The sequence below is a fragment of the Oncorhynchus mykiss genome, chromosome 2, assembly GCF_013265735.2.
Source record: "Oncorhynchus mykiss isolate Arlee chromosome 2, USDA_OmykA_1.1, whole genome shotgun sequence".
NCBI classification, from domain to species: Eukaryota; Metazoa; Chordata; class Actinopteri; order Salmoniformes; family Salmonidae; genus Oncorhynchus; species Oncorhynchus mykiss.
In genome coordinates, this window is record NC_048566.1 from 15,210,592 (window position 1) to 15,230,549 (window position 19,958).

Sequence of the window (19,958 nt, forward strand, 5' to 3'; positions counted from 1 at the left end):
ACATGCATCACTGGATTACATGACCTCTGCTACTCCTGTCTCTAGTTTCAGCACTTTTTAAATCATGATGGGCAGCCCAGGACAGAATCGGCAAATGGTAACTCCCACCCTTTGCAAAGTTTCAGATGAATGTCACAGAGGGTAGAGTCAAAATCAAGGCCCCAGTGAGAATTGAACTCACGACCCCTGGTTTACAAGACCAGTGCTCTAACCACTGAGCTATGGAGCCATACGGCAAGGTATGAAGAATTGGAATGCTATAAAGATCACACCTGTCATACAGTTAAAAAAAGAGACACACCTAAGTAACCAAACATGCAGGTTTCCCAGTCTGGCTCCTACAGTAAATGCAGATTCCTTGACATCCTTTGTTATACAATTAATGACAAACTCTCCCAGGTCTATGTGACCCACAGGCAGGTCTGGTATAGTGGTCCACATTCTTCAGAATTCTCCTTTAATAGTCTCCTCTCCTTCATGACCATCCATTTTGTTATTTTTAGGGGTAGATCAGCTTTAATACTGCAGATGGATTGTGTGTCCTTTCAATGTAACTGTCTGCATCATTTCCAATCCCCCATACATTTTTTTTACAAACATTCCATTGTATTATTTTCCCTTAACCCTACCACCCCTCCCCTAATTGGATTCAATTAATGGACATCAATACTTAGACTTCTACTTCTAGCTTATACATACTATAAACATATTAGGGACACAGTATATTTTACATTAGTCATATTTTTATATTTTTAATTTTAGTCCCACCCTTCAGCTACCCTCAACCCCTCTCACCAATCTCTGAAAACCATCCAACTTTATAAGGGTACACTTATCATAGTTCAGTTGTATTCCAGAGAGGTTAGAGAAATTATCTAGATTGTCTATGAGTCTCTGCAGTGATCCAAATGGTGGTTTTAAAAGAAAGCATAAGTCCTCAGCGTACAATGACACCTTTGTTTTTAAGCCCCGGATTTCTATCCCCTTGATTTTATTGTTGGTTCTGATTTTAATAGCTAACATTTTGATGGCCATGATGAATAGATATGTCGACAGTGGACAACCTTGTTTCACTCCTCTTGACAGTAATACCCTCTTCCGACAACATCCGATGAAATTGGAGAGCGCCAAATTCAATTGACAAAGTCATAATATTAAACATTCATGAAGATAGAAGTGTCTCATATCATTTAAAAGTTTAACTTCTTGTTAATCTAAATGCGTTGCCAGATTTCAAAAAGGCTTTACGGCGGAAGCATACCATGTGATTATCTGAGGACAGCGCCCCACATCAAAATATTTTTTCAACCAGCACAGGCTTCACAGAATTGCAAATAGCGATTAAATAAATCACTTACCTTTGAAGATCTTCCTCTGTTTGCAATCCCAAGGAACCCAGCTACACAAAGAATGTTCGTTTTGTTTGATAAATTCCTTCTTTATATCCAAAAAAGTTAGTTTAGTTGGAGCCATTGATTTCAGTAATCCACTCCTTCAACATGCATACAAAGGAATCCAAAAAGCTACCGGTAAACTTTGTTCATACAAGTCAAACAATGTTCTATTCAACCATCAGGTACCCTAAGATGTAAATAAAGGATAATACTCCAGACAGAAAGAACGGTGTTCAATAGGAAAGGAAAATAACGAAGAGCGCACCCTCATTCATGCGCGCCAAAAGCCTACTTTTCCTGTTGAGCTTCCTTGGGAAAAACTACTATTACTTGTTCGTATTTCAACAAACAAGCCTGAAACCCTGTATAAAGACTGTTGACATCTAGTGGAATCCATAGGTACTGCAATCTGGGAGGAATTTTTATATACAGACCCATAGACTTGCATTGGAAAGGCCTCTTAGCGGCAAAAAATACAACTATTTCTGGATGGATTTTCCTTGGGTTTTCGCCTGCCATATCAATTCTGTTATACTCACAGACATTATTTTAACAGTTTAGAAACTTCAAAGTGTTTTCCATCAAATTCTACCAATTATATGCATTTCCTAGCTTCTGGTCCTGAGTAACAGGCAGTTTACTTTGGGCACGTCAGTCAGGCATTCAGAATACTGCCCTTCAGAAGTTTTAATACTTTCTCAGAAGTAGCCATTATTTACTATACTGAATAATAAAATATACGCAACACGCAACAATTGAAACGTTTTTACTGAGTTAATATAAGGAAAAGTTCAAGTTAATGTTGTTATTCTTTCAACATGCATCACTGGATTACATGACCTCTGCTACTCCTGTCTCTAGTTTCAGCACTTTTTAAATCATGATGGGCAGCCCAGGACAGAATCGGCAAATGGTAACTCCCACCCTTTGCAAAGTTTCAGATGAATGTCACAGAGGGTAGAGTCAAAATCAAGGCCCCAGTGAGAATTGAACTCACGACCCCTGGTTTACAAGACCAGTGCTCTAACCACTGAGCTATGGAGCCATACGGCAAGGTATGAAGAATTGGAATGCTATAAAGATCACACCTGTCATACAGTTAAAAAAAGAGACACACCTAAGTAACCAAACATGCAGGTTTCCCAGTCTGGCTCCTACAGTAAATGCAGATTCCTTGACATCCTTTGTTATACAATTAATGACAAACTCTCCCAGGTCTATGTGACCCACAGGCAGGTCTGGTATAGTGGTCCACATTCTTCAGAATTCTCCTTTAATAGTCTCCTCTCCTTCATGACCATCCATTTTGTTATTTTTAGGGGTAGATCAGCTTTAATACTGCAGATGGATTGTGTGTCCTTTCAATGTAACTGTCTGCATCATTTCCAATCCCCCATACATTTTTTTTACAAACATTCCATTGTATTATTTTCCCTTAACCCTACCACCCCTCCCCTAATTGGATTCAATTAATGGACATCAATACTTAGACTTCTACTTCTAGCTTATACATACTATAAACATATTAGGGACACAGTATATTTTACATTAGTCATATTTTTATATTTTTAATTTTAGTCCCACCCTTCAGCTACCCTCAACCCCTCTCACCAATCTCTGAAAACCATCCAACTTTATAAGGGTACACTTATCATAGTTCAGTTGTATTCCAGAGAGGTTAGAGAAATTATCTAGATTGTCTATGAGTCTCTGCAGTGATCCAAATGGTGGTTTTAAAAGAAAGCATAAGTCCTCAGCGTACAATGACACCTTTGTTTTTAAGCCCCGGATTTCTATCCCCTTGATTTTATTGTTGGTTCTGATTTTAATAGCTAACATTTTGATGGCCATGATGAATAGATATGTCGACAGTGGACAACCTTGTTTCACTCCTCTTGACAGTAATACCCTCTTCCGACAACATCCGATGAAATTGGAGAGCGCCAAATTCAATTGACAAAGTCATAATATTAAACATTCATGAAGATAGAAGTGTCTCATATCATTTAAAAGTTTAACTTCTTGTTAATCTAAATGCGTTGCCAGATTTCAAAAAGGCTTTACGGCGGAAGCATACCATGTGATTATCTGAGGACAGCGCCCCACATCAAAATATTTTTTCAACCAGCACAGGCTTCACAGAATTGCAAATAGCGATTAAATAAATCACTTACCTTTGAAGATCTTCCTCTGTTTGCAATCCCAAGGAACCCAGCTACACAAAGAATGTTCGTTTTGTTTGATAAATTCCTTCTTTATATCCAAAAAAGTTAGTTTAGTTGGAGCCATTGATTTCAGTAATCCACTCCTTCAACATGCATACAAAGGAATCCAAAAAGCTACCGGTAAACTTTGTTCATACAAGTCAAACAATGTTCTATTCAACCATCAGGTACCCTAAGATGTAAATAAAGGATAATACTCCAGACAGAAAGAACGGTGTTCAATAGGAAAGGAAAATAACGAAGAGCGCACCCTCATTCATGCGCGCCAAAAGCCTACTTTTCCTGTTGAGCTTCCTTGGGAAAAACTACTATTACTTGTTCGTATTTCAACAAACAAGCCTGAAACCCTGTATAAAGACTGTTGACATCTAGTGGAATCCATAGGTACTGCAATCTGGGAGGAATTTTTATATACAGACCCATAGACTTGCATTGGAAAGGCCTCTTAGCGGCAAAAAATACAACTATTTCTGGATGGATTTTCCTTGGGTTTTCGCCTGCCATATCAATTCTGTTATACTCACAGACATTATTTTAACAGTTTAGAAACTTCAAAGTGTTTTCCATCAAATTCTACCAATTATATGCATTTCCTAGCTTCTGGTCCTGAGTAACAGGCAGTTTACTTTGGGCACGTCAGTCAGGCATTCAGAATACTGCCCTTCAGAAGTTTTAATACTTTCTCAGAAGTAGCCATTATTTACTATACTGAATAATAAAATATACGCAACACGCAACAATTGAAACGTTTTTACTGAGTTAATATAAGGAAAAGTTCAAGTTAATGTTGTTATTCTTTCAACATGCATCACTGGATTACATGACCTCTGCTACTCCTGTCTCTAGTTTCAGCACTTTTTAAATCATGATGGGCAGCCCAGGACAGAATCGGCAAATGGTAACTCCCACCCTTTGCAAAGTTTCAGATGAATGTCACAGAGGGTAGAGTCAAAATCAAGGCCCCAGTGAGAATTGAACTCACGACCCCTGGTTTACAAGACCAGTGCTCTAACCACTGAGCTATGGAGCCATACGGCAAGGTATGAAGAATTGGAATGCTATAAAGATCACACCCGTCATACAGTTAAAAAAAGAGACACACCTAAGTAACCAAACATGCAGGTTTCCCAGTCTGGCTCCTACAGTAAATGCAGATTCCTTGACATCCTTTGTTATACAATTAATGACAAACTCTCCCAGGTCTATGTGACCCACAGGCAGGTCTGGTATAGTGGTCCACATTCTTCAGAATTCTCCTTTAATAGTCTCCTCTCCTTCATGACCATCCATTTTGTTATTTTTAGGGGTAGATCAGCTTTAATACTGCAGATGGATTGTGTGTCCTTTCAATGTAACTGTCTGCATCATTTCCAATCCCCCATACATTTTTTTTACAAACATTCCATTGTATTATTTTCCCTTAACCCTACCACCCCTCCCCTAATTGGATTCAATTAATGGACATCAATACTTAGACTTCTACTTCTAGCTTATACATACTATAAACATATTAGGGACACAGTATATTTTACATTAGTCATATTTTTATATTTTTAATTTTAGTCCCACCCTTCAGCTACCCTCAACCCCTCTCACCAATCTCTGAAAACCATCCAACTTTATAAGGGTACACTTATCATAGTTCAGTTGTATTCCAGAGAGGTTAGAGAAATGATCTAGATTGTCTATGAGTCTCTGCAGTGATCCAAATGGTGGTTTTAAAAGAAAGCATAAGTCCTCAGCGTACAATGACACCTTTGTTTTTAAGCCCCGGATTTCTATCCCCTTGATTTTATTGTTGGTTCTGATTTTAATAGCTAACATTTTGATGGCCATGATGAATAGATATGTCGACAGTGGACAACCTTGTTTCACTCCTCTTGACAGTAATACCCTCTTCCGACAACATCCGATGAAATTGGAGAGCGCCAAATTCAATTGACAAAGTCATAATATTAAACATTCATGAAGATAGAAGTGTCTCATATCATTTAAAAGTTTAACTTCTTGTTAATCTAAATGCGTTGCCAGATTTCAAAAAGGCTTTACGGCGGAAGCATACCATGTGATTATCTGAGGACAGCGCCCCACATCAAAATATTTTTTCAACCAGCACAGGCTTCACAGAATTGCAAATAGCGATTAAATAAATCACTTACCTTTGAAGATCTTCCTCTGTTTGCAATCCCAAGGAACCCAGCTACACAAAGAATGTTCGTTTTGTTTGATAAATTCCTTCTTTATATCCAAAAAAGTTAGTTTAGTTGGAGCCATTGATTTCAGTAATCCACTCCTTCAACATGCATACAAAGGAATCCAAAAAGCTACCGGTAAACTTTGTTCATACAAGTCAAACAATGTTCTATTCAACCATCAGGTACCCTAAGATGTAAATAAAGGATAATACTCCAGACAGAAAGAACGGTGTTCAATAGGAAAGGAAAATAACGAAGAGCGCACCCTCATTCATGCGCGCCAAAAGCCTACTTTTCCTGTTGAGCTTCCTTGGGAAAAACTACTATTACTTGTTCGTATTTCAACAAACAAGCCTGAAACCCTGTATAAAGACTGTTGACATCTAGTGGAATCCATAGGTACTGCAATCTGGGAGGAATTTTTATATACAGACCCATAGACTTGCATTGGAAAGGCCTCTTAGCGCCAAAAAATACAACTATTTCTGGATGGATTTTCCTTGGGTTTTCGCCTGCCATATCAATTCTGTTATACTCACAGACATTATTTTAACAGTTTAGAAACTTCAAAGTGTTTTCCATCAAATTCTACCAATTATATGCATTTCCTAGCTTCTGGTCCTGAGTAACAGGCAGTTTACTTTGGGCACGTCAGTCAGGCATTCAGAATACTGCCCTTCAGAAGTTTTAATACTTTCTCAGAAGTAGCCATTATTTACTATACTGAATAATAAAATATACGCAACACGCAACAATTGAAACGTTTTTACTGAGTTAATATAAGGAAAAGTTCAAGTTAATGTTGTTATTCTTTCAACATGCATCACTGGATTACATGACCTCTGCTACTCCTGTCTCTAGTTTCAGCACTTTTTAAATCATGATGGGCAGCCCAGGACAGAATCGGCAAATGGTAACTCCCACCCTTTGCAAAGTTTCAGATGAATGTCACAGAGGGTAGAGTCAAAATCAAGGCCCCAGTGAGAATTGAACTCACGACCCCTGGTTTACAAGACCAGTGCTCTAACCACTGAGCTATGGAGCCATACGGCAAGGTATGGAGAATTGGAATGCTATAAAGATCACACCCGTCATACAGTTAAAAAAAGAGACACACCTAAGTAACCAAACATGCAGGTTTCCCAGTCTGGCTCCTACAGTAAATGCAGATTCCTTGACATCCTTTGTTATACAATTAATGACAAACTCTCCCAGGTCTATGTGACCCACAGGCAGGTCTGGTATAGTGGTCCACATTCTTCAGAATTCTCCTTTAATAGTCTCCTCTCCTTCATGACCATCCATTTTGTTATTTTTAGGGGTAGATCAGCTTTAATACTGCAGATGGATTGTGTGTCCTTTCAATGTAACTGTCTGCATCATTTCCAATCCCCCATACATTTTTTTTACAAACATTCCATTGTATTATTTTCCCTTAACCCTACCACCCCTCCCCTAATTGGATTCAATTAATGGACATCAATACTTAGACTTCTACTTCTAGCTTATACATACTATAAACATATTAGGGACACAGTATATTTTACATTAGTCATATTTTTATATTTTTAATTTTAGTCCCACCCTTCAGCTACCCTCAACCCCTCTCACCAATCTCTGAAAACCATCCAACTTTATAAGGGTAAACTTATCATAGTTCAGTTGTATTCCAGAGAGGTTAGAGAAATGATCTAGATTGTCTATGAGTCTCTGCAGTGATCCAAATGGTGGTTTTAAAAGAAAGCATAAGTCCTCAGCGTACAATGACACCTTTGTTTTTAAGCCCCGGATTTCTATCCCCTTGATTTTATTGTTGGTTCTGATTTTAATAGCTAACATTTTGATGGCCATGATGAATAGATATGTCGACAGTGGACAACCTTGTTTCACTCCTCTTGACAGTAATACCCTCTTCCGACAACATCCGATGAAATTGGAGAGCGCCAAATTCAATTGACAAAGTCATAATATTAAACATTCATGAAGATAGAAGTGTCTCATATCATTTAAAAGTTTAACTTCTTGTTAATCTAAATGCGTTGCCAGATTTCAAAAAGGCTTTACGGCGGAAGCATACCATGTGATTATCTGAGGACAGCGCCCCACATCAAAATATTTTTTCAACCAGCACAGGCTTCACAGAATTGCAAATAGCGATTAAATAAATCACTTACCTTTGAAGATCTTCCTCTGTTTGCAATCCCAAGGAACCCAGCTACACAAAGAATGTTCGTTTTGTTTGATAAATTCCTTCTTTATATCCAAAAAAGTTAGTTTAGTTGGAGCCATTGATTTCAGTAATCCACTCCTTCAACATGCATACAAAGGAATCCAAAAAGCTACCGGTAAACTTTGTTCATACAAGTCAAACAATGTTCTATTCAACCATCAGGTACCCTAAGATGTAAATAAAGGATAATACTCCAGACAGAAAGAACGGTGTTCAATAGGAAAGGAAAATAACGAAGAGCGCACCCTCATTCATGCGCGCCAAAAGCCTACTTTTCCTGTTGAGCTTCCTTGGGAAAAACTACTATTACTTGTTCGTATTTCAACAAACAAGCCTGAAACCCTGTATAAAGACTGTTGACATCTAGTGGAATCCATAGGTACTGCAATCTGGGAGGAATTTTTATATACAGACCCATAGACTTGCATTGGAAAGGCCTCTTAGCGCCAAAAAATACAACTATTTCTGGATGGATTTTCCTTGGGTTTTCGCCTGCCATATCAATTCTGTTATACTCACAGACATTATTTTAACAGTTTAGAAACTTCAAAATGTTTTCCATCAAATTCTACCAATTATATGCATTTCCTAGCTTCTGGTCCTGAGTAACAGGCAGTTTACTTTGGGCACGTCAGTCAGGCATTCAGAATACTGCCCTTCAGAAGTTTTAATACTTTCTCAGAAGTAGCCATTATTTACTATACTGAATAATAAAATATACGCAACACGCAACAATTGAAACGTTTTTACTGAGTTAATATAAGGAAAAGTTCAAGTTAATGTTGTTATTCTTTCAACATGCATCACTGGATTACATGACCTCTGCTACTCCTGTCTCTAGTTTCAGCACTTTTTAAATCATGATGGGCAGCCCAGGACAGAATCGGCAAATGGTAACTCCCACCCTTTGCAAAGTTTCAGATGAACGTCACAGAGGGTAGAGTCAAAATCAAGGCCCCAGTGAGAATTGAACTCACGACCCCTGGTTTACAAGACCAGTGCTCTAACCACTGAGCTATGGAGCCATACGGCAGGGTATGAAGAATTGGAATGCTATAAAGATCACACCCGTCATACAGTTAAAAAAAGAGACACACCTAAGTAACCAAACATGCAGGTTTCCCAGTCTGGCTCCTACAGTAAATGCAGATTCCTTGACATCCTTTGTTATACATTTAATGACAAACTCTCCCAGGTCTATGTGACCCACAGGCAGGTCTGGTATAGTGGTCCACATTCTTCAGAATTCTCCTTTAATAGTCTCCTCTCCTTCATGACCATCCATTTTGTTATTTTTAGGGGTAGATCAGCTTTAATACTGCAGATGGATTGTGTGTCCTTTCAATGTAACTGTCTGCATCATTTCCAATCCCCCATACATTTTTTTTACAAACATTCCATTGTATTATTTTCCCTTAACCCTACCACCCCTCCCCTAATTGGATTCAATTAATGGACATCAATACTTAGACTTCTACTTCTAGCTTATACATACTATAAACATATTAGGGACACAGTATATTTTACATTAGTCATATTTTTATATTTTTAATTTTAGTCCCACCCTTCAGCTACCCTCAACCCCTCTCACCAATCTCTGAAAACCATCCAACTTTATAAGGGTACACTTATCATAGTTCAGTTGTATTCCAGAGAGGTTAGAGAAATGATCTAGATTGTCTATGAGTCTCTGCAGCGATCCAAATGGTGGTTTTAAAAGAAAGCATAAGTCCTCAGGGTACAATGACACCTTTGTTTTTAAGCCCCGGATTTCTATCCCCTTGATTTTATTGTTGGTTCTGATTTTAATAGCTAACATTTTGATGGCCATGATGAATAGATATGTCGACAGTGGACAACCTTGTTTCACTCCTCTTGACAGTAATACCCTCTTCCGACAACATCCGATGAAAATGGAGAGCGCCAAATTCAATTGACAAAGTCATAATATTAAACATTCATGAAGATAGAAGTGTCTCATATCATTTAAAAGCTTAACTTCTTGTTAATCCAAATGCGTTGCCAAATTTCAAAAAGGCTTTACGGCGGAAGCATACCATGTGATTATCTGAGGACAGCGCCCCACATCAAAATATTTTTTTACCAGCACAGGCTTCACAGAATTGAAAATGGTGATTAAATAAATCACTTACCTGTTTGCAATCCCAAGGATCCCAGCTACACAATGAATGTTCGTTTTGTTTGATAAATTCCTTCTTTATATCCAAAAAAGTTAGTTTAGTTGGAGCCATTGATTTCAGTAATCCACTCCTTCAACATGCATACAAAGGAATCCAAAAAGCTACCGGTAAACTTTGTTCATACAAGTCAAACAATGTTCTATTCAACCCTCAGGTTGATGTTCTATTCAACCCTCAGGTAAGATGTAAATAAAGGATAATACTCCAGACAGAAAGAACGGTGTTCAATAGGAAAGGAAAATAACGAAGAGCGCACCCTCATTCATGTGCGCCAAAAGCCTACTTTTCCTGTTGAGCTTCCTTGGGAAAAACTACTATTACTTGTTCGTATTTCAACAAACAAGCCTGAAACCCTGTATAAAGACTGTTGACATCTAGTGGAATCCATAGGTACTGCAATCTGGGAGGAATTTTTATATACAGACCCATAGACTTGCATTGGAAAGGCCTCTTAGCGGCAAAAAATACAACTATTTCTGGATGGATTTTCCTTGGGTTTTCGCCTGCCATATCAATTCTGTTATACTCACAGACATTATTTTAACAGTTTAGAAACTTCAAAGTGTTTTCCATCAAATTCTACCAATTATATGCATTTCCTAGCTTCTGGTCCTGAGTAACAGGCAGTTTACTTTGGGCACGTCAGTCAGGCATTCAGAATACTGCCCTTCAGAAGTTTTAATACTTTCTCAGAAGTAGCCATTATTTACTATACTGAATAATAAAATATACGCAACACTCAACAATTGAAACGTTTTTACTGAGTTAATATAAGGAAAAGTTCAAGTTAATGTTGTTATTCTTTCAACATGCATCACTGGATTACATGACCTCTGCTACTCCTGTCTCTAGTTTCAGCACTTTTTAAATCATGATGGGCAGCCCAGGACAGAATCGGCAAATGGTAACTCCCACCCTTTGCAAAGTTTCAGATGAATGTCACAGAGGGTAGAGTCAAAATCAAGGCCCCAGTAAGAATTGAACTCACGACCCCTGGTTTACAAGACCAGTGCTCTAACCACTGAGCTACGGAGCCATACGGCAAGGTATGAAGAATTGGAATGCTATAAAGATCACACCCGTCATACAGTTAAAAAAAGAGACACACCTAAGTAACCAAACATGCAGGTTTCCCAGTCTGGCTCCTACAGTAAATGCAGATTCCTTGACATCCTTTGTTATACATTTAATGACAAACTCTCCCAGGTCTATGTGACCCACAGGCAGGTCTGGTATAGTGGTCCACATTCTTCAGAATTCTCCTTTAATAGTCTCCTCTCCTTCATGACCATCCATTTTGTTATTTTTAGGGGTAGATCAGCTTTAATACTGCAGATGGATTGTGTGTCCTTTCAATGTAACTGTCTGCATCATTTCCAATCCCCCATACATTTTTTTTACAAACATTCCAGTGTATTATTTTCCCTTAACCCTACCACCCCTCCCCTAATTGGATTCAATTAATGGACATCAATACTTAGACTTCTACTTCTAGCTTATACATACTATAAACATATTAGGGACACAGTATATTTTACATTAGTCATATTTTTATATTTTTAATTTTAGTCCCACCCTTCAGCTACCCTCAACCCCTCTCACCAATCTCTGAAAACCATCCAACTTTATAAGGGTACACTTATCATAGTTCAGTTGTATTCCAGAGAGGTTAGAGAAATGATCTAGATTGTCTATGAGTCTCTGCAGCGATCCAAATGGTGGTTTTAAAAGAAAGCATAAGTCCTCAGCGTACAATGACACCATTGTTTTTAAGCCCCGGATTTCTATCCCCTTGATTTTATTGTTGGTTCTGATTTTAATAGCTAACATTTTGATGGCCATGATGAATAGATATGTCGACAGTGGACAACCTTGTTTCACTCCTCTTGACAGTAATACCCTCTTCCGACAACATCCGATGAAATTGGAGAGCGCCAAATTCAATTGACAAAGTCATAATATTAAACATTCATGAAGATAGAAGTGTCTCACATAATTTAAAAGTTTAACTTCTTGTTAATCTAAATACGTTGCCAGATTTCAAAAAGGCTTTACGGCGGAAGCATACCATGTGATTATCTGAGGACAGCGCCCCACATCAAAATATTTTTTCAACCAGCACAGGCTTCACAGAATTGCAAATAGCGATTAAATAAATCACTTACCTTTGAAGATCTTCCTCTGTTTGCAATCCCAAGGATCCCAGCTAGACAAAGAATGTTCGTTTTGTTTGATAAATTCCTTCTTTATATCCAATAAAGTTAGTTTAGTTGGAGCCATTGATTTCAGTAATCCACTCCTTCAACATGCATACAAAGGAATCCAAAAAGCTACCGGTAAACTTTGTTCATACAAGTCAAACAATGTTCTATTCAACCCTCAGGTACCCTAAGATGTAAATAAAGGATAATACTCCAGACATAAAGAACGGTGTTCAATAGGAAAGGAAAATAACGAAGAGCGCACCCTCATTCATGCGCGCCAAAAGCCTACTTTTCCTGTTGAGCTTCCTTGGGAAAAACTACTATTACTTGTTCGTATTTCAACAAACAAGCCTGAAACCCTGTATAAAGACTGTTGACATCTAGTGGAATCCATAGGTACTGCAATCTGGGAGGAATTTTTATATACAGACCCATAGACTTGCATTGGAAAGGCCTCTTAGCGCCAAAAAATACAACTATTTCTGGATGGATTTTCCTTGGGTTTTCGCCTGCCATATCAATTCTGTTATACTCACAGACATTATTTTAACAGTTTAGAAACTTCAAAGTGTTTTCCATCAAATTCTACCAATTATATGCATTTCCTAGCTTCTGGTACTGAGTAACAGGCAGTTTACTTTGGGCACGTCAGTCAGGCATTCAGAATACTGCCTTTCAGAAGTTTTAATACTTTCTCAGAAGTAGCCATTATTTACTATACTGAACAAAAAAATATATGCAACACGCAACAATTGAAACGTTTTTACTGAGTTAATATAAGGAAAAGTTCAAGTTAATGTTGTTATTCTTTCAACATGCATCACTGGATTACATGACCTCTGCTACTCCTGTCTCTAGTTTCAGCACTTTTTAAATCATGATGGGCAGCCCAGGACAGAATCGGCAAATGGTAACTCCCACCCTTTGCAAAGTTTCAGATGAATGTCACAGAGGGTAGAGTCAAAATCAAGGCCCCAGTGAGAATTGAACTCACGACCCCTGGTTTACAAGACCAGTGCTCTAACCACTGAGCTATGGAGCCATACGGCAAGGTATGAAGAATTGGAATGCTATAAAGATCACTCCCGTCATACAGTTAAAAAAAGAGACACACCTAAGTAACCAAACATGCAGGTTTCCCAGTCTGGCTCCTACAGTAAATGCAGATTCCTTGACATCCTTTGTTATACAATTAATGACAAACTCTCCCAGGTCTATGTGACCCACAGGCAGGTCTGGTATAGTGGTCCACATTCTTCAGAATTCTCCTTTAATAGTCTCCTCTCCTTCATGACCATCCATTTTGTTATTTTTAGGGGTAGATCAGCTTTAATACTGCAGATGGATTGTGTGTCCTTTCAATGTAACTGTCTGCATCATTTCCAATCCCCCATACATTTTTTTTTACAAACATTCCATTGTATTATTTTCCCTTAACCCTACCACCCCTCCCCTAATTGGATTCAATTAATGGACATCAATACTTAGACTTCTACTTCTAGCTTATACATACTATAAACATATTAGGGACACAGTATATTTTACGTTAGTCATATTTTTATATTTTTAATTTTAGTCCCACCCTTCAGCTACCCTCAACCCCTCTCACCAATCTCTGAAAACCATCCAACTTTATAAGGGTACACTTATCATAGTTCAGTTGTATTCCAGAGAGGTTAGAGAAATGATCTAGATTGTCGATGAGTCTCTGCAGCGATCCAAATGGTGGTTTTAAAAGAAAGCATAAGTCCTCAGCGTACAATGACACCTTTGTTTTTAAGCCCCGGATTTCTATCCCCTTGATTTTATTGTTGGTTCTGATTTTAATAGCTAACAATTTGATGGCCATGATGAATAGATATGTCGACAGTGGACAACCTTGTTTCACTCCTCTTGACAGTAATACCCTCTTCCGACAACATCCGGTGAAATTGGAGAGCGCCAAATTCAACTGACAAAGTCATAATATTAAACATTCATGAAGATAGAAGTGTCTCACATCATTTAAAAGTTTAACTTCTTGTTAATCTAAATGCGTTGCCAGATTTCAAAAAGGCTTTACGGCGGAAGCATACCATGTGATTATCTGAGGACAGCGCCCCACATCAAAATATTTTTTCAACCAGCACAGGCTTCACAGAATTGCAAATAGCGATTAAATAAATCACTTACCTTTGAAGATCTTCCTCTGTTTGCAATCCCAAGGAACCCAGCTACACAATGAATGTTCGTTTTGTTTGATAAATTCCTTCTTTATATCCAAAAAAGTTAGTTTAGGTGGAGCCATTGATTTCAGTAATCCACTCCTTCAACATGCATACAAAGGAATCCAAAAAGCTACCGGTAAACTTTGTTCATACAAGTCAAACAATGTTCTATTCAACCATCAGGTACCCTAAGATGTAAATAAAGGATAATACTCCAGACAGAAAGAACGGTGTTCAATAGGAAAGGAAAATAACGAAGAGCGCACCCTCATTCATGCGCGCCAAAAGTCTACTTTTCCTGTTGAGCTTCCTTGGGAAAAACTACTATTACTTGTTCGTATTTCAACAAACAAGCCTGAAACCCTGTATAAAGACTGTTGACATCTAGTGGAATCCATAGGTACTGCAATCTGGGAGGAATTTTTATATACAGACCCATAGACTTGCATTGGAAAGGCCTCTTAGCGCCAAAAAATACAACTATTTCTGGATGGATTTTCCTTGGGTTTTCGCCTGCCATATCAATTCTGTTATACTCACAGACATTATTTTAACAGTTTAGAAACTTCAAAGTGTTTTCCATCAAATTCTACCAATTATATGCATTTCCTAGCTTCTGGTCCTGAGTAACAGGCAGTTTACTTTGGGCACGTCAGTCAGGCATTCAGAATACTGCCCTTCAGAAGTTTTAATACTTTCTCAGAAGTAGCCATTATTTACTATACTGAATAATAAAATATACGCAACACGCAACAATTGAAACGTTTTTACTGAGTTAAGGAAAAGTTCAAGTTAATGTTGTTATTCTTTCAACATGCATCACTGGATTACATGACCTCTGCTACTCCTGTCTCTGGTTTCAGCACTTTTTAAATCATGATGGGCAGCCCAGGACAGAATCGGCAAATGGTAACTCCCACCCTTTGCAAAGTTTCAGATGAATGTCACAGAGGGTAGAGTCAAAATCAAGGCCCCAGTGAGAATTGAACTCACAACCCCTGGTTTACAAGACAAGTGCTCTAACCACTGAGCTATGGAGCCATACGGTAAGGTATGAAGAATTGGAATGCTATGAAGATCACACCCGTCATACAGTTAAAAAAAGAGACACACCTAAGTAACCAAACATGCAGGTTTCCCAGTCTGGCTCCTACAGTAAATGCAGATTCCTTGACATCCTTTGTTATACATTTAATGACAAACTCTCCCAGGTCTATGTGACCCACAGGCAGGTCTGGTATAGTGGTCCACATTCTTCAGAATTCTCCTTTAATAGTCTCCTCTCCTTCATGACCATCCATTTTGTTATTTTTAGGGGTAGATCAGCTTTAATACTGCAGATGGATTGTGTGTCCTTTCAATGTAACTGTCTGCATCATTTCCAATCCCCCATACATTTTTTTTACAAACATTCCATTGTATTATTTTCCCTTAACCCTACCACCCCTCCCCTAATTGGATTCAATTAATGGACATCAATACTTAGACTTCTACTTCTAGCTTATACATACTATAAACATATTAGGGACACAGTATATTTTACATTAGTCATATTTTTATATTTTTAATTTTAGTCCCACCCTTCAGCTACCCTCAACCCCTCTCACCAATCTCTGAAAACCATCCAACTTTATAAGGGTACACTTATCATAGTTCAGTTGTATTCCAGAGAGGTTAGAGAAATGATCTAGATTGTCTATGAGTCTCTGCAGCGATCCAAATGGTGGTTTTAAAAGAAGGCATAAGTCCTCAGCGTACAATGACACCTTTGTTTTTAAGCCCCGGATTTCTATCCCCTTGATTTTATTGTTGGTTCTGATTTTAATAGCTAACATTTTGATGGCCATGATGAATAGATATGTCGACAGTGGACAACCTTGTTTCACTCCTCTTGACAGTAATACCCTCTTCCGACAACATCCGATGAAATTGGAGAGCGCCAAATTCAATTGACAAAGTCATAATATTAAACATTCATGAAGATAGAAGTGTCTCATATAATTTAAAAGCTTAACTTCTTGTTAATCCAAATGCGTTGCCAGATTTCAAAAAGGCTTTACGGCGGAAGCATACCATGTGATTATCTGGGGACAGCGCCCCACATCAAAATATTTTTTCAACCAGCACAGGCTTCACAGAATTGAAAATGGTGATTAAATAAATCACTTACCTGTTTGCAATCCCAAGGATCCCAGCTACACAATGAATGTTCGTTTTGTTTGATAAATTCCTTCTTTATATCCAAAAAAGTTAGTTTAGTTGGAGCCATTGATTTCAGTAATCCACTCCTTCAACATGCATACAAAGGAATCCAAAAAGCTACCGGTAAACAATGTCAAACAATGTTCTATTCAACCCTCAGGTACCCTAAGATGTAAATAAAGGATAATACTCCAGACAGAAAGAACGGTGTTCAATAGGAAAGGAAAATAACGAAGAGCGCACCCTCATTCATGCGCGCCAAAAGCCTACTTTTCCTGTTGAGCTTCCTTGGGAAAAACTACTATTACTTGTTCGTATTTCAACAAACAAGCCTGAGACCCTGTATAAAGACTATTGACATCTAGTGGAATCCATAGGTACTGCAATCTGGGAGGAATTTTTATATACAGACCCATAGACTTGCATTGGAAAGGCCTCTTAGCGCCAAAAAATACAACTATTTCTGGATGGATTTTCCTTGGGTTTTCGCCTGCCATATCAATTCTGTTATACTCACAGACATTATTTTAACAGTTTAGAAACTTCAAAGTGTTTTCCATCAAATTCTACCAATTATATGCATTTCCTAGCTTCTGGTCCTGAGTAACAGGCAGTTTACTTTGGGCACGTCAGTCAGGCATTCAGAATACTGCCCTTCAGAAGTTTTAATACTTTCTCAGAAGTAGCCATTATTTACTATACTGAATAAAAAAATATATGCAACACGCAACAATTGAAACGTTTTTACTGAGTTAATATAAGGAAAAGTTCAAGTTAATGTTGTTATTCTTTCAACATGCATCACTGGATTACATGACCTCTGCTACTCCTGTCTCTAGTTTCAGCACTTTTTAAATCATGATGGGCAGCCCAGGACAGAATCGGCAAATGGTAACTCCCACCCTTTGCAAAGTTTCAGATGAACGTCACAGAGGGTAGAGTCAAAATCAAGGCCCCAGTGAGAATTGAACTCACGACCCCTGGTTTACAAGACCAGTGCTCTAACCACTGAGCTATGGAGCCATACGGCAAGGTATGAAGAATTGGAATGCTATAAAGATCACACCCGTCATACAGTTAAAAAAAGAGACACACCTAAGTAACCAAACATGCAGGTTTCCCAGTCTGGCTCCTACAGTAAATGCAGATTCCTTGACATCCTTTGTTATACATTTAATGACAAACTCTCCCAGGTCTATGTGACCCACAGGCAGGTCTGGTATAGTGGTCCACATTCTTCAGAATTCTCCTTTAATAGTCTCCTCTCCTTCATGACCATCCATTTTGTTATTTTTAGGGGTAGATCAGCTTTAATACTGCAGATGGATTGTGTGTCCTTTCAATGTAACTGTCTGCATCATTTCCAATCCCCCATACATTTTTTTTACAAACATTCCATTGTATTATTTTCCCTTAACCCTACCACCCCTCCCCTAATTGGATTCAATTAATGGACATCAATACTTAGACTTCTACTTCTAGCTTATACATACTATAAACATATTAGGGACACAGTATATTTTACATTAGTCATATTTTTATATTTTTAATTTTAGTCACCACCCTTCAGCTACCCTCAACCCCTCTCACCAATCTCTGAAAACCATCCAACTTTATAAGGGTACACTTATCATAGTTCAGTTGTATTCCAGAGAGGTTAGAGAAATGATCTAGATTGTCTATGAGTCTCTGCAGCGATCCAAATGGTGGTTTTAAAAGAAAGCATAAGTCCTCAGCGTACAATGACACCTTTGTTTTTAAGCCCCGGATTTCTATCCCCTTGATTTTATTGTTGGTTCTGATTTTAATAGCTAACATTTTGATGGCCATGATGAATAGATATGTCGACAGTGGACAACCTTGTTTCACTCCTCTTGACAGTAATACCCTCTTCCGACAACATCCAATGAAATTGGAGCGCGCCAAATTCAATTGACAAAGTCATAATATTAAACATTCATGAAGATAGAAGTGTCTCATATCATTTAAAAGCTTAACTTCTTGTTAATCCAAATGCGTTGCCAGATTTCAAAAAGGCTTTACGGCGGAAGCATACCATGTGATTATCTGAGGACAGCGCCCCACATCAAAATATTTTTTCAACCAGCACAGGCTTCACAGAATTGAAAATGGTGATTAAATAAATCACTTACCTGTTTGCAATCCCAAGGATCCCAGCTACACAATGAATGTTCGTTTTGTTTGATAAATTCCTTCTTTATATCCAATAAAGTTAGTTTAGTTGGAGCCATTGATTTCAGTAATCCACTCCTTCAACATGCATACAAAGGAATCCAAAAAGCTACCGGTAAACTTTGTTCATACAAGTCAAACAATGTTCTATTCAACCCTCAGGTACCCTAAGATGTAAATAAAGGATAATACTCCAGACAGAAAGAACGGTGTTCAATAGGAAAGGAAAATAACGAAGAGCGCACCCTCATTCATGCGCGCCAAAAGCCTACTTTTCCTGTTGAGCTTCCTTGGGAAAAACTACTATTACTTGTTCGTATTTCAACAAACAAGCCTGAAACCCTGTATAAAGACTGTTGACATCTAGTGGAATCCATAGGTACTGCAATCTGGGAGGAATTTTTATATACAGACCCATAGACTTGCATTGGAAAGGCCTCTTAGCGCCAAAAAATACAACTATTTCTGGATGGATTTTCCTTGGGTTTTCGCCTGCCATATCAATTCTGTTATACTCACAGACATTATTTTAACAGTTTAGAAACTTCAAAGTGTTTTCCATCAAATTCTACCAATTATATGCATTTCCTAGCTTCTGGTCCTGAGTAACAGGCAGTTTACTTTGGGCACGTCAGTCAGGCATTCAGAATACTGCCCTTCAGAAGTTTTAATACTTTCTCAGAAGTAGCCATTATTTACTATACTGAACAAAAAAATATATGCAACACGCAACAATTGAAACGTTTTTACTGAGTTAATATAAGGAAAAGTTCAAGTTAATGTTGTTATTCTTTCAACATGCATCACTGGATTACATGACCTCTGCTACTCCTGTCTCTAGTTTCAGCACTTTTTAAATCATGATGGGCAGCCCAGGACAGAATCGGCAAATGGTAACTCCCACCCT

General features: G+C 38.1%; 9 non-coding genes across 9 annotated transcripts; all 9 read right to left on the reverse strand.

Moving 5' to 3' along the window:
• Window positions 1–156: 156 nt before the first annotated feature.
• Window positions 157–229, reverse strand: trnat-ugu. Its single transcript has one exon. It is a non-coding gene; the product is annotated as a tRNA-Thr (tRNA).
• A 2,137-nt stretch (window positions 230–2,366) lies between these two features.
• trnat-ugu lies at window positions 2,367–2,439 on the reverse strand. The gene has a single exon. It is a non-coding gene; the product is annotated as a tRNA-Thr (tRNA).
• A 2,137-nt stretch (window positions 2,440–4,576) lies between these two features.
• trnat-ugu lies at window positions 4,577–4,649 on the reverse strand. Its single transcript has one exon. It is a non-coding gene; the product is annotated as a tRNA-Thr (tRNA).
• Window positions 4,650–6,786: 2,137 nt separating this feature from the next.
• On the reverse strand, window positions 6,787–6,859 carry trnat-ugu. The gene has a single exon. It is a non-coding gene; the product is annotated as a tRNA-Thr (tRNA).
• Window positions 6,860–8,996: 2,137 nt separating this feature from the next.
• Window positions 8,997–9,069, reverse strand: trnat-ugu. Its single transcript has one exon. It is a non-coding gene; the product is annotated as a tRNA-Thr (tRNA).
• A 2,139-nt stretch (window positions 9,070–11,208) lies between these two features.
• Window positions 11,209–11,281, reverse strand: trnat-ugu. Its single transcript has one exon. It is a non-coding gene; the product is annotated as a tRNA-Thr (tRNA).
• Window positions 11,282–13,418: 2,137 nt separating this feature from the next.
• trnat-ugu lies at window positions 13,419–13,491 on the reverse strand. Its single transcript has one exon. It is a non-coding gene; the product is annotated as a tRNA-Thr (tRNA).
• Window positions 13,492–15,624: 2,133 nt separating this feature from the next.
• On the reverse strand, window positions 15,625–15,697 carry trnat-ugu. The gene has a single exon. It is a non-coding gene; the product is annotated as a tRNA-Thr (tRNA).
• Window positions 15,698–17,808: 2,111 nt separating this feature from the next.
• On the reverse strand, window positions 17,809–17,881 carry trnat-ugu. Its single transcript has one exon. It is a non-coding gene; the product is annotated as a tRNA-Thr (tRNA).
• Window positions 17,882–19,958: the final 2,077 nt, after the last annotated feature.